The 18,034-nt window shown below is 42.9% G+C and overlaps 1 long non-coding RNA gene across 1 annotated transcript; it reads right to left on the bottom strand.

Moving 5' to 3' along the window:
- Positions 1-3,827: 3,827 nt before the first annotated feature.
- Positions 3,828-16,373, bottom strand: LOC126253505 (uncharacterized). Its single transcript, XR_007545983.1, has 2 exons — positions 16,245-16,373; positions 3,828-4,074 (listed from the first exon to the last, which is right to left on the bottom strand). It is a non-coding gene; the product is annotated as an uncharacterized LOC126253505 (long non-coding RNA).
- Between the last annotated feature and the right edge of the window lie 1,661 nt (positions 16,374-18,034).

The raw sequence follows: 18,034 nt of genomic DNA, 5'->3' as shown, positions 1-18,034 counted from the left end.
CGCTCTTAACACATTATTTATTTTCTAATTTGTCTCATAATTGTTTGCAGTGATGAGTTGAGCAGCATAATTTTGTGCTATCAGGAAACCTTCTCAATTTTTTGCATACAAAGAGATACATTGTTTGTTGATTATCCTGCCAAATTTGAAATTTGACATTTCCACTTCTCAAATACTTTCCGAGATATGAACCATTACGCCTTATGGTAACCGTCTGTCGACGCTACAGCGGGTGTTAAGTGTGGTGACCACTCAGTCCTATACATCCTTCACTCCTCCTCAGAGAATCATGAACCTTTGAGAATATACCTGTTCCCCCTTGCATTTTGTCACGTACGTGGGGCAGATGCTCCTGTAACGCGTGCACGTTCTCCACGAGTGCGCAACACGTGAATTGCTTTAAATGACCCCATAGCTAGAAACCTAAAAGATTAAAATAAAGTGAACGGGGGAGCCATGCCTGAACCTCCTCAACTACTTCACGCTCAGTAAATAATAATGTCAGGCGCTGTTATTCGAGGCGTAGAACATGAGACTGTGTCGGGCATTTAGCTAATCCGTCATCGTTTTCCGAGGGTAACATTCTACCACATCGAAGGTAATTTGTCACAAGAAATTATTGACAAAAAGCACCTGTTAATTGTTCCGGTTACGTATCCGGCCCTTACAGTCTGTCAGCCACAGTTACTCCCGACAATCAATTCTAAAGCAAAAGCAGTGGGGGAAACATGTACAAATCACTGCCAAAAATGGCAATGACAATTCACTCAGCTACAACAATTTTGATAGGGAATTATTAACGAATAAAAGGATTAATACAGATACTGAGCTTTCAAGATAATAAATATTTGCACAGGCTGAATAATTTAGTTTCTTGGAATGACGAATGATTTTGAAATAATACACTGCAAAATCAGCTGACTACAGCAGTAGCTTTCATAATTTTCGATTGCGACTACATCTCGGTTAAATAATATTGTGAAATTACAATGAAATGAAAACCCTTAGCTGCTTACAGGCGTTGACATACGTCAACGGGGGCAGATGAAAATGTGTGCCCCGACCGGAACTCGAACCCGGGATCTCCTGCTTACATGGCAGACGCTCTATCCATCTGAACCACCGAGGACACAGAGGATAGTACGACTGCAGGGATTTATCTCTTGCACGCCTCCCACGAAACCCACATTTTCAATGTATTGTCCCGCACTACATTCGTAGTGCCCCCGCCCATTATACTCATCACTCGCGGCGCGTTGCCGATTCCCGTAAGAGTTCGGGCATTGTTTGTGCATTCGCACAGAAGAAGAAGATGGTCAAGTGGCCGGTGAGCCTTAACTATATGTATACAGTAAGATGGTATCTGATCTTTCGGACATCTTACTGAATACATATAATATATTGTCTACTGATGCAAATATTACCCAAAATTACTGAATTTATCATGTTTAAGTCATTGTGTTTAATAATGCTGACAGAACATTTTTAATACGATAAAACGTACTGTGAGTACCGTAACCCTGAAATGAACACGATTCATAGACGTCGCAGGACACCAGCAGCTTTATTTACAAATTTTGTTTTTAGATGAATTTAATTAGATCAGAAAATCATTCTTTCAAACTAATGAAATTCTTTATTAAGTACTGTACACCAAGCGATCGACACACGATGATAATATAGAAGCATAAACGATTTTTCTTTCAATATTTACGTTGTTTACTGCCTGAATTCAAATTAAATGAAATTAAATAATTAGGTTCAAATAAAAGAATACTCGGCTGAAGGATTGTTTTAATGGAAAGTATCTGTTAGTTAATTTAGATTTGCTCATGATTTTTTCAAAGGGACAACATTTTATTTAACTGTGTTATATTCTCTTACATATTTACTGTAATTGGTCATACAAATAGGAATTTTGGAATCAGGAACCTGTCACAGGTAATAATGCAATAGGTTAAAAATGTAATATATCACTGAATGGGATTTACAATGCAAATTACTAATCACTGTAAGTATCCCTCACATATACTCGTGGAGCTGCCGCCGTCGAACGTCGTAATCTTGTGGAGAGGTTGAAACTTCCTGGCAGATTAAAACTGTGTGCCGGACCGAGTCTCAAACTCGGGACCTTTGCCTTTCGCGGGCAAGTGCTCTACCAACTGAGCTACCCAAGCACGACTCAGCTCCCACCTCACAGCTTTAGTTCTGCCAGTACTTCGTCTCCTACCTTCCAAACTTTACAGAAGCTCTCCCGCGAACCTTCTCTGGAAACATCCCCCAGGCTGTGGCTAAGCCATGTCTCCGCAATATCCTTTCTTTCAGGAGTGCTAGTTCTGCTAGGTTCGCAGGAGAGCTTCCCCCTCCAATTGCGCAACGCTACGCGCTGTTCACATCCAACTGCCCAACACTACAATAGCGAATATTACAACAATGAGTCCAACCAGCCACAGACTGTATACAGCACAGTCAGTGATTTTCATACACAGCGTTACATGGCGTTACCAACATGAAAACCTGAGCCGCCAGCAGTGGTGGATGTGGGGAGAGAGAAGCCAGAGTTTTGATATGTTAATATGAGCGGACGTTTAGACGTGTGTCCGCCAGAAAAAGGAAATTTGTAAAGATATGCCTGACAGTAGTTAGTGCCTTCAGTAGTTAGAGCCTTTTATTTAGCTTTCAGTATTGGTGCTCGCTGTGTTGCAGTAGTTCGAGTAACGAAGATTTTTGTGAGGTAAGTGATTCATGAAAGGTATAGGTTATTGTTACTCACGCCCATTCTTTTGTAGGGATTATTGAAAGTCAGATTGCGTTGAGCTAAAATATTGTGCGTCAGTTTAGTGATGATCAGAATAAGTGAAGAGAGAAATGTCTGAGTACGTTGAGGTTTACTCAGCTGTTTCTGTATCAAATAACGTAAGAGTTTTTCCAGCTCTGTCATTCTTAATTTTCTAAGGGGACGCTTCAACAGTAAAACTGTAGTAGAGGAATAGGTAAATGAATAAATGTTGTTGTGGTCTTCAGTCCTGAGACTGGTTTGATGCAGCTCTCCATGCTACTTTATCCTGTGCAAGCTTCTTCATCTCCCAGTACTTACTGCAACCTACATCCTTCTGAATCTGCTTAGTGTATTCATCTCTTGGTCTCCCTCTACGATTTTTACCCTCCACGCTGCCCTCCAATACTAAATTTGTGATCCCTTGATGCCTCAGAACATGTCCTACCAACCGGTCCCTTCTTCTTGTCAAGTTGTGCCACAAACTCCTCTTCTCCCCAATTCTATTCAAGACCTCCTCATTAGTTATGTGATCTACCCATCTAAACTTCAGCATTATTTTGTTGCACCACATTTCGAAAACTTCTATTCTATTCTTGTCCAAACTATTTATCGGCCACGTTTCACTTCCATACATGGCTACACTTCATACAAATACTTTCAGAAACGACTTCCTGATACTTAAATCTATACTCGATGTTAACAAATTTCTGTTCTTCAGAAACGCTTTCCTTGCCATTGCCAGTCTACATTTTATATCCTCTCTACTTCGACCATCATCAGTTATTTTGCTCCCCAAATAGCAGAACTCCTTTACTACTTTAAGTGTCTCATTTCCTAATCTAATACCCTCAGCATCACCCGACTTAATTCGACTACATTCCATTATCCTCGTTTTGCTTTTGTTGATGTTCTTCTTATATCCTCCTTTCAAGGCACTGTCCATTCCGTTCAATTGCTCTTCCAAGTCTTTTGCTGTCTCTGTCAGAATTACAATGTCATCGGCGAACAAATAAATAAGTGAACATCTATTTTATATAAAATTTTATTTGAAAAAGACAAAAAACGAACTAGGCGTTTCTAGAGCGGCGTTCCAACATAGTCCCACATGTCCACACTCAACGGTAGAAGAATGGGTAGGGGAAGGCGGAGTAGGGGCCGATCGCGGGGTAGCCGAAGGCGCTGTAGGCGTAGGGGGCGGCGTAGGCGTAGTAGGCTTCGGCGCCCTTCAGGGTCTCCTTGGCCTTCTCCTGGGCGAACACGGCCGCCACCAGCAGCACCACCAGCACAGAGCACACCTGCAAACACAGAACACACCGTGTAGCAGCAGCCGAGTTACATAGAGGATACCAGTAAACCTAATTGACTCGTTAATGAGCCTCGTCAGAGGGTGAAATATCGGGTCCTGGCTAAGGGAAGGTGATAGTAAGCTTTGTTTACTGTTGCATTTGTCCAGTCTGTAGGCACTGTCAGGTGTATTACAATACAGGGTGTAACAGGTATAAGTGCAAATACTTTTATATGTGGTATTCTAATGTGTACGAACATCAATATGCTGGTTGTTTTTCTCTGCACCGAATAGTGTACCTGTAAACACAACACAGAATTTATTACCTGATGTTGTCTGCACGGTCGTACCTGCACCACTAAGTGGACTACCCCTGTCAGATAGGCTCACCATTCTGTGTCCCTGCGTCACCACTTCAACACCTGGCCTAATGGTTCTGAGCACTATGGGACTTAACATCTGAGGTCATCAGCCCCCTAGACTTAGAACTACGTTAACCTACCTAACCTAAGGACATCACACAAATCCATGCTCGAGGCAGGATGCGAACCTGCGACCGTAGCACCCGCGTGGTTCCGTACTGAAGCGCCTAGAACCGCTCGGTCACAGCGGCCGGACACCTGAGCTAATGCCCCGCGGAAAATAAACATTAATACCTTGCTCTTACCACGTGCAGTTAGAGATACTACGTAACCTAAAACATACAACTTGTAATGGCTGTAATTATTAGTCTGCATATGACGTACATACTGATGTGATGTTCTTCAGTGCATGGTTCTCAGTCGCCAATAGAAATATCTGAACTGTGAAATATTCCATGGGTCAGGCAAGAAGACGGAATATCATCATTCTTGATCATTGTAATAACACAGGAAGCAACAGGCGAAGCAGATGAGGTTCAAAAAATGGTTCAAATGGCTCTGAGCACTATGGGACTTAACAACTGAGGTCATCAGCCCCCTAGAACTTAGAACTACTTAAACCTAACTAACCTAAGGACATCACACACATCCATGCCCGAGCCAGGATTCGAACGCAGATGAGGAAATCAGCGTAAGAATAAAAGTGAATGTACATGCCTTTGCAAAAGATTAGCGTTAATTGCTGAAAATCTAGATGAGCTGAAAATAATGACAAGAAAGCTATTTCAAAAAGCAAAGGCATTCAGATTAGAGGTATGATGAGAAAACAGAACTCATGACGGGAGCCGAGCCAGCCGGGTTGCTTGTTACCGCACTGAGAAATTGCAACGAAATCTGAAACATTAATGGTTAACAGCGAAAGTTTCGTGTTTAGACACGATAACTGCTGTATCCTGTCCGTGTGCCTACCATCTGACAGTGGCGCCTGCAGTGCAAGCAACACGTGTTGCAAAATACTCTTGTGTAGATCAATACTATACCGCTCACTGTGTGGCTGGTACTTTACATGGACGAAGCAGCTACAGCAAACAAAATCTTTGTTTGTAACTGTTAAACGATGACATCTCTATCTACGGTATATCTGCTTATCAGCGTAGATGGGCGGTAAACGCTACGATGTCGACTACATAAAGTCCTACTCTTACCACGATCGTGGCCATAATCATCATCATCCTCATTAGCAAGATGCGGAATATCTGGATGGCTCGTGAAAATTTTGTACCTACTGATAAAAAAACGGTCATGCAGTCTTTTTTGTACTCTCAGAGGATGTCTTATGGTAATCCAAGGAGATGAAACTGAGGGATAAACGGCGCTATTCACTTAATGTTAAGTCGGGACAGAATAGTCAGCTCATTCGGACAGTCGGTGGTAGTGTGAACTTCTGAATTTTCTGTGAATCTGGCTTTACTGATAAGTTTAAAAGCATTTTGTCTCTCCTAAGACAAGCGCCAAAAGCGGCATGCACAGACCGACTAAGATAACCGTTCACTGTGTGTACTCCGTCCACGACTGGCATGGAAGTGTGCAGTAGATAGCACCAGCTGTCAGATTTCTTAATCCATACGTTGATCTGTGGAATATAAATGTTCCTTTACAGACACGGTAGACTGGCATGTAGCGATTTCTCTGATTTAATATCTACAACACCTTAGAGAATAAATCAGATGACGAAACAATTACTGAATTGTGATAGTGTCACGTTCAGCAGCTTTGTGGGTGGGTTCTGTCTGTTGTTCAAGAAGTGGAAAAAAATAACGTCGGTAGACTTCCGAAAAGCTTACATCAACATTGCGACTATACTCCACAAGACGCCTTACAGTGTGTGGTAGAGGCTAATTCTGTACGACCTACAACCCCCCCACCCCCCCACCCCCCACCCCGACCCCCACCCCCCACTCATCCCCATTTCTATTTCCACTTGCGAACGGCACGTGGGAAGAACAGTGTTCGGCAACCTTGCATATGAATTCGAATCTTCTCTTTTACAAAAAATGGTTCAAATTGCTCTAATAAGGGAACCTCCCCATCGCACCCCCCTCAGATTTAGTTATAAGTTGGCACAGTGGATAGGCCTTGAAAAACTGAACACAGATCAATCGAGAAAACAGGAAGAAGTTGTGTGGAACTATGAAAAAAATAAGCAAAATAAACAAACTGAGTAGTCCATGCGCAAGATATGCAACATCCAGGATCATCTGAGCTCAGGAGCACCGTGGTCCCGAGGTTAGCGTGAGCAGCTGCGGTACGAGAGGTCCTTGGTTCAAGTCTTCCCTCTAGTGAAAAGTTTAATTTTTTATTTTCAGACAATTATCAAAGTTCAGGCACTCACACGTAATCAGCTTCGCTGTCCAAAATTCCAGAACATGTTCAGATTTGCTTGGACATATGCAAGATTTGACGGTCTACACACGGAAAAATTTGAAAACGTTAAAAACATATGTTTTGACAGAGCACAGGGAAAACTGTGCGACTGTGAAACTGTTGCATTCATTTGTTGCAGTTTATGTGACAAACACTTATGTTTTCATCACCTTTTTGGGAGTGATTATCACATCTACAAGAAAACCTAAATCGGGCAGGTACAAGAATCTTTTTACCCATTCGCCAAGCGTACAAGTTAGGTGGATCGACAACATATTCCTGTCATGTGACGCACATGCCGTCACCAGTGTCGTATAGAATATATCAGACGTGTTTTCCTGTGGAGGAATCGATTGACCTATGACCTTGCGATCAAATGTTTTCGGTTCCCATTGGAGAGGCACGTCCTTTCGTCTACTAATCGCACGGTTTTGTGGCGCGGTCGCAAAACGCAGACACTAAACTTATTACAGTGAACAGACGTCAATGAACGAACGGACAGATCATAACTTTGCGAAAATAAAGAAAGAAAACTTTTCATGCGAGGGAAGACTTGAACCAAGGACCTCTCACTCCGCAGCTGCTCACACTAACCACGGGACCACGGCGCTCCTGAGCTCACGGTATCCTTGATGTTACCTATCTTGGAAATGGACTACTCAGTTTATATATTTTGATTATTTTTTCATAGTTCCACACAACTTCTTCCTGTTTTCTCGATAGATCTTTGTCCAGGTTTTCAAGGCCTATTCACTGTGCCAACTTATAACTAAATCTGAGGGGGGTACGATGGGGAGGTTCCCTCGTAAGCACTAAGAGACTTAACATCTGAGATCATCCGTCCCCTAGACTTAGAACTACTTAAGCTTAACCAACCTAAGGACATGACATACATCCATACCCGAGGCAGGATTCGAACCTGCGACCGTAGCAGCAGCGCGGTTTTGGACTGAAGCGCCTAGAACCGCTCGGTCACAACGGCCGGCTTCTCTTTTACATTCATGGTCTTTCCGTGAGATATGCACTATCTAGCATTTGTAGACTTGGAGAAAGGTTTTGACAATGTTGACTGGAATACTCTTTCAAAATCTGAAGGTGGCAAGGGGTAAAATACAGGGAGCGAAAAGCTATTTACAATTTGTACCGAAACCAGATGGCAGTTATGAGAGCGGGGACTTGAAAGGGAAGCAGTGGTTGGGAAGGGAGTGAGACAGGGTTGTAGTCTATCCCCGATGTTATTCAGTCTGTATATTGAGCGAGCAGTAAAGGAAACAAAAGAAAAATTCGGAGTAGGAATTAAAATCCATGGAGAAGAAATAAAAACCCTGAGGTTCGCCGATGACATTGTGATTCTGTCAGAGACAGCAAAGGACCTGGAAGAGTAGCTGAACGGAATGGACAGTGTCTTGAAAGGAGGATATAAGATGAACATCAACAAAAGCAAAACGAGGATAATGGAATGTAGTTGAATTAAGTCGGGTGATGCTGAGGGTATTAGATTAGGAAATGAGACACTTAAAGTAGAAAATGAGTTTTGCTATTTGGGGAACAAAATAACTGATGATGGTCGAAGTAGAGAGGATATAAAATGTAGACTGGCAATGGCAAGGAAAGCGTTTCTGAAGACCAGAAATTTGTTAACATCGAGTGTAGATTTAAGTGTCAGGAAGTCGTTTCTGAAAGTATTTGTATGGAGTGTAGCCATGTATGGAAGTGAAACATGGACGATAAATGGTTTGGACAAGAAGCGAATAGAAGCTTTCGAAATGTGGTGCTACAGAAGAATGCTGAAGATTAGGTGGGTAGATCACATAACTAATGAGGAGGTATTGAATAGAATTGGGGAGAAGAGGAGTTTGTGGCACAACTTGACAAGAAGAAGGGACCGGTTGGTAGGACATGTTCTGTGGCATCGAGGGATCACAAATTTAACATTGGAGGGCAGCGTGGAGGGTAACAATCGTAGAGGGAGACCAAGAGATGAATACACTAAACAGATTCAGAAGGATGTAGGTTGCAGTAACTACTGGGAGATGAAGAAGCTTGCACAAGGTAGAGCAGCATGGAGAGCTGCATCAAACCAGTCTCTGGACTGAAGACCACAACAACAACAAGGCACTGTCTGATCAAAAGAATGAGGACACCTACACTTGCTGTAGTGTATATCTATCCTTCCCCTTTATGACGGCTTGTACACAAACCATTGCTGACAGATGCTGCTTATGATAGAGCGCTGGTCTCTGACCTTTTCCTCTACTATATGCAGTAAACAATTCTGCAAAATTTGTTCATATCTTTCCGCATTTAGCATTTTCTTAATCGCAATAAGGATGCCACACCGAAACCCCGAAAACACCACGATACCGTAACACCTACTTCTTCGTATTGCGCTACTGCCACTACACATGACGGCAAGTAATGCTCTTCAGGCATTCGCCAAATCCAAATTGGTTCATCGGTTTGCCACACTGTATAGCGTGATTGAGCAGTCCAAATCGCTCATTTCCAGTCATCCGCTGTCACATGGCGTCTCTCGTTGTATCACCTCGAGCGTCGTGTAGCACTGAGTACAGAAATGCGTGACTCGTGAGGAGCTGCTCGATCATTGTATACCATTCTTTTTAACTCCCTACGCACAAGTATTCTGCTGTCTGTACTGTAGGCAGCACTTTGGAACTCACGAGAGTTTCCTTCCGTTGATTTGATGTCATTTTTCACAACCACCGTCGGCAGCGCTCGTCAATCCCTGCCGTCAATACATGAGGCGTCCCTGTCTTGGCTTAGCTTTGAAGTATGTAGCAGGTAATTTATATTCAGGGGCGCATGTGTCTATAATTCGCAAGATACCGTTACAGTTCTGTGCTTTGCGAAGCGCTGTCGTAAGTAGGTACGTTTCTTCTTTAGTTCGCATATGGTAATAGAGAAAACCCACTATTAACATACACTGGTAGTGATGCAATCTGTGTTGCCTTATTCTATGAATGTTATGGGAAATTTACGATGTAACGTACTGTTCTGCTAGTTGCAGAATGTTTGGGAGTTAAATACCCCTTGACACCACAGTTGTTTAATACTTACTTAAGTGGTCTAGCTTGTCGCTGTGTGCATCATATCAGCGACCAAACAGCTACGTGTACATACCTATGATGTTGCTTTTATCGCATACAGGGTGACAAAAATGAAACTGACCTAACTCTTTTTCGGATTTAGTTGCAACATTATCTAAGGGGCAAAGAATTCATTAGGTAACACGTTCTAACATTACAAAACATTCTTCAGGTGGAAGGTAGTTTGCCGAAAAGTATGACAAATTGTAGATAGTAATCCTTAGTGTCAGATCATTATATAAAAAAAAGGATCTCCACCTTTACTCTTAAACTTTTTTTTGGTTTTACATGATTGAAAGCTGTTAGACAACCTACACTGGTTAAGTAGTGCCAGTTTTTAGATAAGATATCGGTATGTTTGAATAGTCACTTTTTCATTTTTTCAGATGAGTCTGGTTCAGCCTGCCCAAATACGTGAACAACCGCTGAATAACGTCCATACTATCGTCCCTGAAAGTTGATTATCCTAGAAGCAAGGGTATCGGTACATGTATTCTACTGATGGAGGTATCAGAACGGTTTTCGGTTCTAGCTTTCGACTCGATCGTTTCCGGGCCAGGGTACCTTACCTAAGATTGTTTTATTTATCCTTCTCTATCGTTCTTGAAAGTTTGTAACATCATCACAGGATCACCATCTTTATAAAATTTCCTCGGTGTTCACGTTTGAACTCGGTGTTTCGAAGATATTCACCATCCTCTGCTCAGGGGCTTATTGCTGGGAACGAATTGTTTGTGTAGGCTACGTCTCCTCAACCTACTATATTTGTGGAGTGACTTACCCTATGGCGGGATTTGCATCCGAAAATGTGGGAATCGGAGAATAAAGCAGTTTCTAGCGCCCAGCCCCAGGCTCCGTTAACTACAATCACTGTATGATTTAAATTTAATAGTATACGTACGATATTCTACAGCTTTTCAAATTACAAAGTCCTCATAAGATGAGTTGTAAGATTTTCGAATTTTCAGAAAAGTTCTTATATCCTATTGGAAATCTTTGTTTCGCTGTCGCTGAATTTCCAACGTTTCTGTACTTAAATGACTTTTGTGTCCAATACTGCGCTCAGACACGCTTCGGGCTGCATACCCTAAGTAATTTTTGTGACATTTACATCGTATGTTGTAAACGCTATGTATTAAAAAAAGGTAATGTTCAGCTGAAAGCAGCATTTATATAATTTTCCACGGCCGACGAAACAATAATGTGATACCATATCTACCTAGTATGGGTACCAGTTTTTGAGGGTATGCCGCAATTGGAAGCTGGATTATAAACGAAAACCAGTGCTTAGCGTTCAAGAGAGGTTATTACAGATGGAGCACAAGTTCGGATTGAGAAAGACTGAGAAAGTAAATTGGCTGTGTACTTTCTAAAGAAACTGTCCCGTTATTTAAATATGATCACTCAGGGAAACCACAGGAAAACCAAAATATGGATGGCCATACGGGGATCTCAATCACCGTCTTCCCAGATGCAAGCCCAATGACTTTCCACTGCGCCACGTCGCTCCGTCGTAGAATGGAATAAATGCCGTTGTACTGTAGTTTTCGGATGCCTGAATCATTCGGTCGTTCATTAACAATGAACGTGAATATAATCTAGTGCGATTTATATGAGTTTTTTTCTGAAAATCTACTTCACATGTTTTGAAATGGACTGCACATTATCGTCGTCTGAATCTATCGTAGTTCTATGTGTCGTTGTATTGAGTACATGACACAGCTTGAAGACACAGAAAAAATGTTTGTACGTAGCTGCGGTCGCTACTTTCTCCGAACCCAGATTTATAGTTTTTTGAACATATACTTGCAGAGAATCGTTCCCGAAACAGATTCTGCAATATAAATGGCATGATGACCCATCGGAAAAATGGAAGTTATCGAAAAACGTAACTAGATGATTGTCATACCTTGCCACGTTACCTACTTTTCCAAAGAAAGTAGCAAACGGAATGAAATGTGAAACTTCCTGGCAGATTAAAACTGTGTGCCCGACCGAGACTCGAACTCGGGACCTTTGCCTTTCGCGGGCAAGCGCTCTACCAACTGCGAGTCTCGGTCGGGCACACAGTTTTAATCTGCCAGGAAGTTTCATATCAGCGCACACTCCGCTGCAGAGTGAAAATCTCATTCGGGAATGAAATGTGTTTATAGAGTAAAAACATATGTGGCGCACACATTTCCTAAAAATATACAGACAGCGTATATATCATGTACGAGAGTCTCTTACAAAGTCTTTTTAATGAAAATTTTACGCGAAGTTGATTGTATACTGTATAAGCTGTGTCTCTTACTGATACAAGAATAGCTGCATCCTTGAGGAAGAAAGATAAGGCCGTCCGCAAAAGTAACATGATGCTCTCAGATGTTTTTGTTGTCTTCGGTCCGAAGACCGCTTCGATGCTGCTTATTGCGCTGCTGTAGCCTCTACAGAATTCATCTACGAATAAATACTATAACCTACATCCATCTGAACGTCTTTACTGTACTCATATCTTGGTCTCCCTCTACAATTTTTACATCCCACACTTACCTCCAATTCTTAAACGAAATTTCTTGATACCTCAGAACGTATCCAATCAACCGACTCTAACCTACATCCATCTGAACCTCGTTACTGTATTCATATCTTGGTCTGCCTCTACAACTTTTACACCCCACACTTCTCTCCAGTACTAAACTGACAATTTCTTGATGCCTCAAAACGTGTCCTAGCAACCGATCGCTTCTTTTAATCAAGTTGTGTCACACATTTCTTTTCAACCTTATTCGATTCAGTATCTCGTCGGTAGTTACGCGATCTACCAAAAATGGTTGAAATGGTTCTAAGTACTATGGGACTAAACATCTGAGGTCATCAGTTCCCTAGACTTAGAACTACTTAAACCTAACTAACCTAAGGACATCACACACATCCATGCCCGAGGCAGGATTCGAACCTGCGACCGTAGCAGCCGCGTGGTTCCGGACTGAAGCGCCTAGGACCGCTCGACAACAGCGGCCGGCGGCGATCTACCCACCTGTTATTAAGAATTCTTGTATAGGACCGCATTTCAAAAGCTTGTGTTCTCTTCTGGTCTCCACTGCTTGTCATTCATATTTCACTTCTATACGAGGCTACACTTCAGGCAAATACTTTCAGAAAAGACTTCCTATTGCTTATAATTTACATTCGGCGTAAAAAAATTCCTGTATTTCTGAAAAGACTTCCTCACTATAGCCAGTCTGCATTTCACATCCTCTCTACTTCAGCTATCATCGATTACTTTATGTTCTTGCGTCCGGAAAATTTCTTTTAAAGATTTTCGACTCAACATCGGGCCACGTCCAGTTCGTCTTTCTTGTCAAGCCAAAGGTTGTCAAAGGTACATCCCGTGGGGCAGTTGGAACATGGTAGAAGATGTTCTACGCCCTGAACTTCACCGTAGTCGCATTTGTTGCCTACTTCGTCTTTTAGGTCCCATTTAATTAGATTTGTTTCGACAGGCGCTACAAGTATTCTGATGCGAGTCATTCAAATCCTTCAGCTTGATGCACTACCGCTGGGCATCTCTTGTGAGCCAGGGTAATCCTTCGGGGATCATATAGCTAAGGGATCTCTTGCGCGATTTAAGTCTGATAGGTTCTCATAACGCAATGTGTAGGGGGACGCGACGCGCGACATTCTATTTAAATTTTTCTTTGTGTTGATGAGCAGCTCTTCGGGATTCAGTGTCTGAGAATCTGACCCCTTTATGTAGCTTCCCAAGTGATTTGGGTTTCATGCACGCTGTTCTTAGCCTGCATATGTCGTTTAGGCTTGTACTGACTTTTTTGGCATGTGCGGATGTGAAACGTACGGGACACGCGTATTCCACCGTGGAAAAGCAAAGTGCTTGGGCAGCTGTTCTTAATACAGTCAGTCTGGCTCCGCATTTACCATTCAATAGTTGCCTCAAGATGTTGTTCCTGGCCGTAGTCTTTTAGCGGGTCTTTTCGCAATAATATTTGTATGTCAGTGATCTGTCCAACACGACACCTAGGTATGTTGTTTTGTCTCTACGTTTCAGATTATCATCAGTTATTATGCTACCCCAGTAGGACAAGTGAACTATTACTTTTAGCGTCTCATTTGCTAATCTGATTCCCCCAGCGGCTCCTGATTTAATTCGATTACATTCCATTGCTCTAGTTAATTCTGTTGATGCCCAGGAAATCTTTTCAAGACACCGTCCATGTCGATCAACTGCTCGTCCAAGTCCGTTGCTGACTCTTACACTCTACGGTCGCAGGTTCGAATCCTGCCTCGGGCATGGATGTGTGTGATGTCCTTAGGTTAGTTAGGTTTAAGTAGTTCTAAGTTCTAGGCGACTGATGACCTCAGAAGTTAAGTCGCATAGTGCTCAGAGCCATTTGAACCATTTTTTTGACTCTTACAGAATTACAATGTTATTGGCAACCCGCGAAGTTCTTATTTATTCACTCTGAAATTCAATTCCTTCTCCATGTATTTCTTTGATTTCCTTCACTGCTTTCTTAATGTACAGATTGAATAACATCGGGGATAGGCTACAACCCTCTCTCACTCCGTTCTCAAATACGGCATTCCTTTCATGTCCTTCGGCTCTGATAACTACAGTTTGGTTTTGTACAAGCGGTATATAACATTCCGGTCTGCTTTTTTTTTTATCCCTGCTAGTTTCAGAGTTTCAAAGAGTCTCTTTGAGTCAATGTTGTCAAAAGCTTCCTCTAAGTTTACAAGTGCTACAAACGTAGGTTCGTCTGTCGCCTAAGATAAGGTGTAGGGCCAGTATTACCTCGCCTATTCCTAAATTTCTCCGGAACCCAAACTTCCCTGAGTTCAGCATCTGCCCGTTTTTCCATTCTCCTGTAAATAATTCTTGGCAGTATTTTGCAACCACGATTAAGTAAAGTGATAGTTTGGTAATATTCACTCATACGAGCACCTTATAGAGATCAGAAATCCTGGTTTCATTTTATATTGTAATCACTTGAAGTTAAAATGGAGATCCATTTGAATAAATGGTATCGAGTAAAAACAGTGTTTCATTCTCCCCCTTTCCGAATTAAGATTTTCGGTCCTGACCGAACTTCCACAGACATACTATATTTATCAAGACTATCTTCAGTCGGCTTGGCAATCCAGTATAAATTCGACTTTGGTATTTGTCGTTTTCGAAAAATGGTTCAAATGGCTCTGAAACTATGGGACTTAACATCTGAGGTCATCAGTCCCCTAGAACTTAGAACTACTTAAACCTAACTAACCTAAGGACATCACACATATCCATGCCCGAGGCAGGATTCGAACTTGCGACCATAGTGGTCGCGCGGTTCCAGACTGAAGCGCCTAGAATCGCTCGACCAAAACGTTCGGCGTCGTTTTTGAATATTTGAAAATAATCTTCTCTTTTTCAGCCTTGCACCTACTACGGTTGTTGTGTCCGCACAATATTTTTTTTCCTTAATATTAAATCATTTGAGAAGTTTGGGTGACATTTATCCAGGCGTTCCAGAATTATCCTTACGTGTCACTCTTCCCTCCCGATTTCTTCATCCCTCTCACTTTACTTGAGTTCTCCCTTTCCCTCTCGGAGAATGTCCTGGTCGCATAGATCTTTTTTTTAGATAATAAGCAATATATTGGTTAAAATTACTCTAAAAATCCACAGTTATGGTTGACATGCCACCACTTCCTATAGAACCTCTCACCTCTAAAATTAATGTCTGTGCTGTCACCAGTTCGCCGACTAACCTCGAAAACTATTGATGCTACAGTAATATATTTAGTTTTACCTATTTTTACTTGTCACGTCCTTCACACTCCCATCCGAATCTCTAAGTGTGCTTGGAACGTCTTATCCCAACTGTTAATTTTTTAGCATACGAATTTACATACAGGTAAGTGTCATGTATGATTGCAGTTGCTCCATGCATTCAAGAGATACGCTGGAAAGCACACACATACACATAGCCACTGTGGCAGAGCGGTTCTAGGCACTCCAAGCCGCAATCGCTCGACTGCTACGGTCGCAGGTTCGCATCCTGCCTCGGGCATGCATATGTGTGATGTCCTTAGGTTAGTTAGGTTTAAGTAGTTTTAAGTTGTAGGGGACTGATGACCTCAGATGTTGAGTCCCATAGTGCTCAGAGCCATTTGAACCATTTGAACATACACACACACACACACACACACACATACACACACACACACACACATCCCTTTTTGTATGTGTGATTTAGACAGGAGAGGACAGAGCGCCTAGCGCAGCAGAGATCGCCACTTACGAAAGCCTTCATGGTGACGTCGGTTGTCAGCGGCGGTGACAGCGATGTGACTGATGCCCCTCGAGGCTACGGCGGCATTTTATAGGGCTGTGCCGGCCTTGGTGGCTGCAAGTTTGGCGACGCGTGCCTCCCCTGGACAACGCCCGTTCCGCGTCAGCGTATGTGCCGTATGTGTTAACTTAGGCCCGACCCGGAGACTCTAAACGAGCGTTGGTGTAACGCCGCGCCTCGAGCCATAGGTCGATGCCCCGGTCCCTGCCTTAACCGACGTCGTGCAGCGGTACGCCTTGCTCTAATGTGACCGAGTGTACGCGTATCGCGAACATCATGCTTCATGTAATTCCACACTTAAGTATGTAGCTGTATCTGCATGTACTATTAATCTATTTGGAGGCTCCATCCAGGAATATTTATTACGAGGGTGAGTCAAATGAAAACCTTAAATATTTTTTTAAATATTACTTATTGTGCAGAAGGGGTACAAAGCTGTATCACTTTTCAACATAATCCCCCCCCCCCCCCCCCCACCACACTCAATGCAAGTCCTCCAGCGGTTACAAACTGCATAAATTCCTTTAGAAAAAAATTCTTTTGGTCGTCCGCGCAACCACTCATGCACCGCGTGGTGTACTTATTCATCAGAACGAAACTTCTTTCCTCCCATTGCGTCTTTGAGTGGTCCAAACACATGAAAATCACTTGGGGTAAGGTCTGGCGAGTATGGTGGATGAGGAAGACACTCAAAACGCAGGTCTGTGATTGTTCCAACTGTTTTACGGGCAGTGTGAGGCCTTGCATTGTCATGTTGCAAAAGGACACCTGCTTACAGCAATCCATGTCACTTTGATTTGATTGCAGGCCGCAGATGATTTTTTAGGAGATCTGTGGTGACAGTGGTCCCTCTAGACATGTAATGCTCCAAAATGACGTCTTTTTTGTCCCAAAAGAGAGTCAGCATGACCTTCTCTGCTGATGGTTCTGTTCGAAACTTCTTTGGTTTCGGTGATGAGGAATGGCGCCATTCCTTGCTCGCTCTCTTCGTTTCCGGTTGGTAGAGGTGAACCCAGGTTTCGTCCCCAGTAACGATTCCTGCAAGGAAGCCATCACCTTCTCGTTCAAAGTGCCGAAGAAGTTCTTCACAAGCATCAAGACGTCGTTCTCTCATTTCAGGAGTCAGCTGCCGTGGCACCCATCTTGCAGACACTTTGTGAAACTGGAGCACATCATGCACAATGGCCGGCCGCGGTGGTCTCGCGGTTCTAGGCGCGCAGTCCGGAGCCGTGCGACTGCTACGGTCGCAGGTTCGAATCCTGCCTCGGGCATGGATGTGTGTGATGTCCTTAGGCTAGTTAGGTTTAAGTAGTTCTAAGTTCTAGGGGACTGATAACCACAGCAGTTGAGTCCCATAGTGCTCAGAGCCATTTGAACCATGCACAATGTGGTGTGCTGACCCATGACTAATCTGTAAACATGCTGCAATGCCATTCAGTGTCACTCGGCGGTTTTCCTTCACTATGGCTTCAACTGCTGCAATGTTCTGTGGAGTCACAACTCGTTGTGCCTGACGTGGACGAGGAGCATCTTCCACTGAAGTTACAGCATTTGCGAACTTCCTACTCCATTCGTAGACTTGCTGCTGTGAACTTTCATTCGTCGATGAATTTCAATAGGTTTCACACCTTCACTACGCAAAAAACGAATAACAGAACGCTGTTCTTCCCTGGTGCAAGTCGCAAGTGGGGCGGCTATCTTTACACTGATACTGCGACGGTATGTGTGCATCTGCACTA

This window comes from Schistocerca nitens, chromosome 4 (genome assembly GCF_023898315.1).
Source record: "Schistocerca nitens isolate TAMUIC-IGC-003100 chromosome 4, iqSchNite1.1, whole genome shotgun sequence".
NCBI lineage: Eukaryota > Metazoa > Arthropoda > Insecta > Orthoptera > Acrididae > Schistocerca > Schistocerca nitens.
Note: the sequence above shows the minus strand (reverse complement) of the source record. Positions and strands in the feature narration are given on the sequence as shown.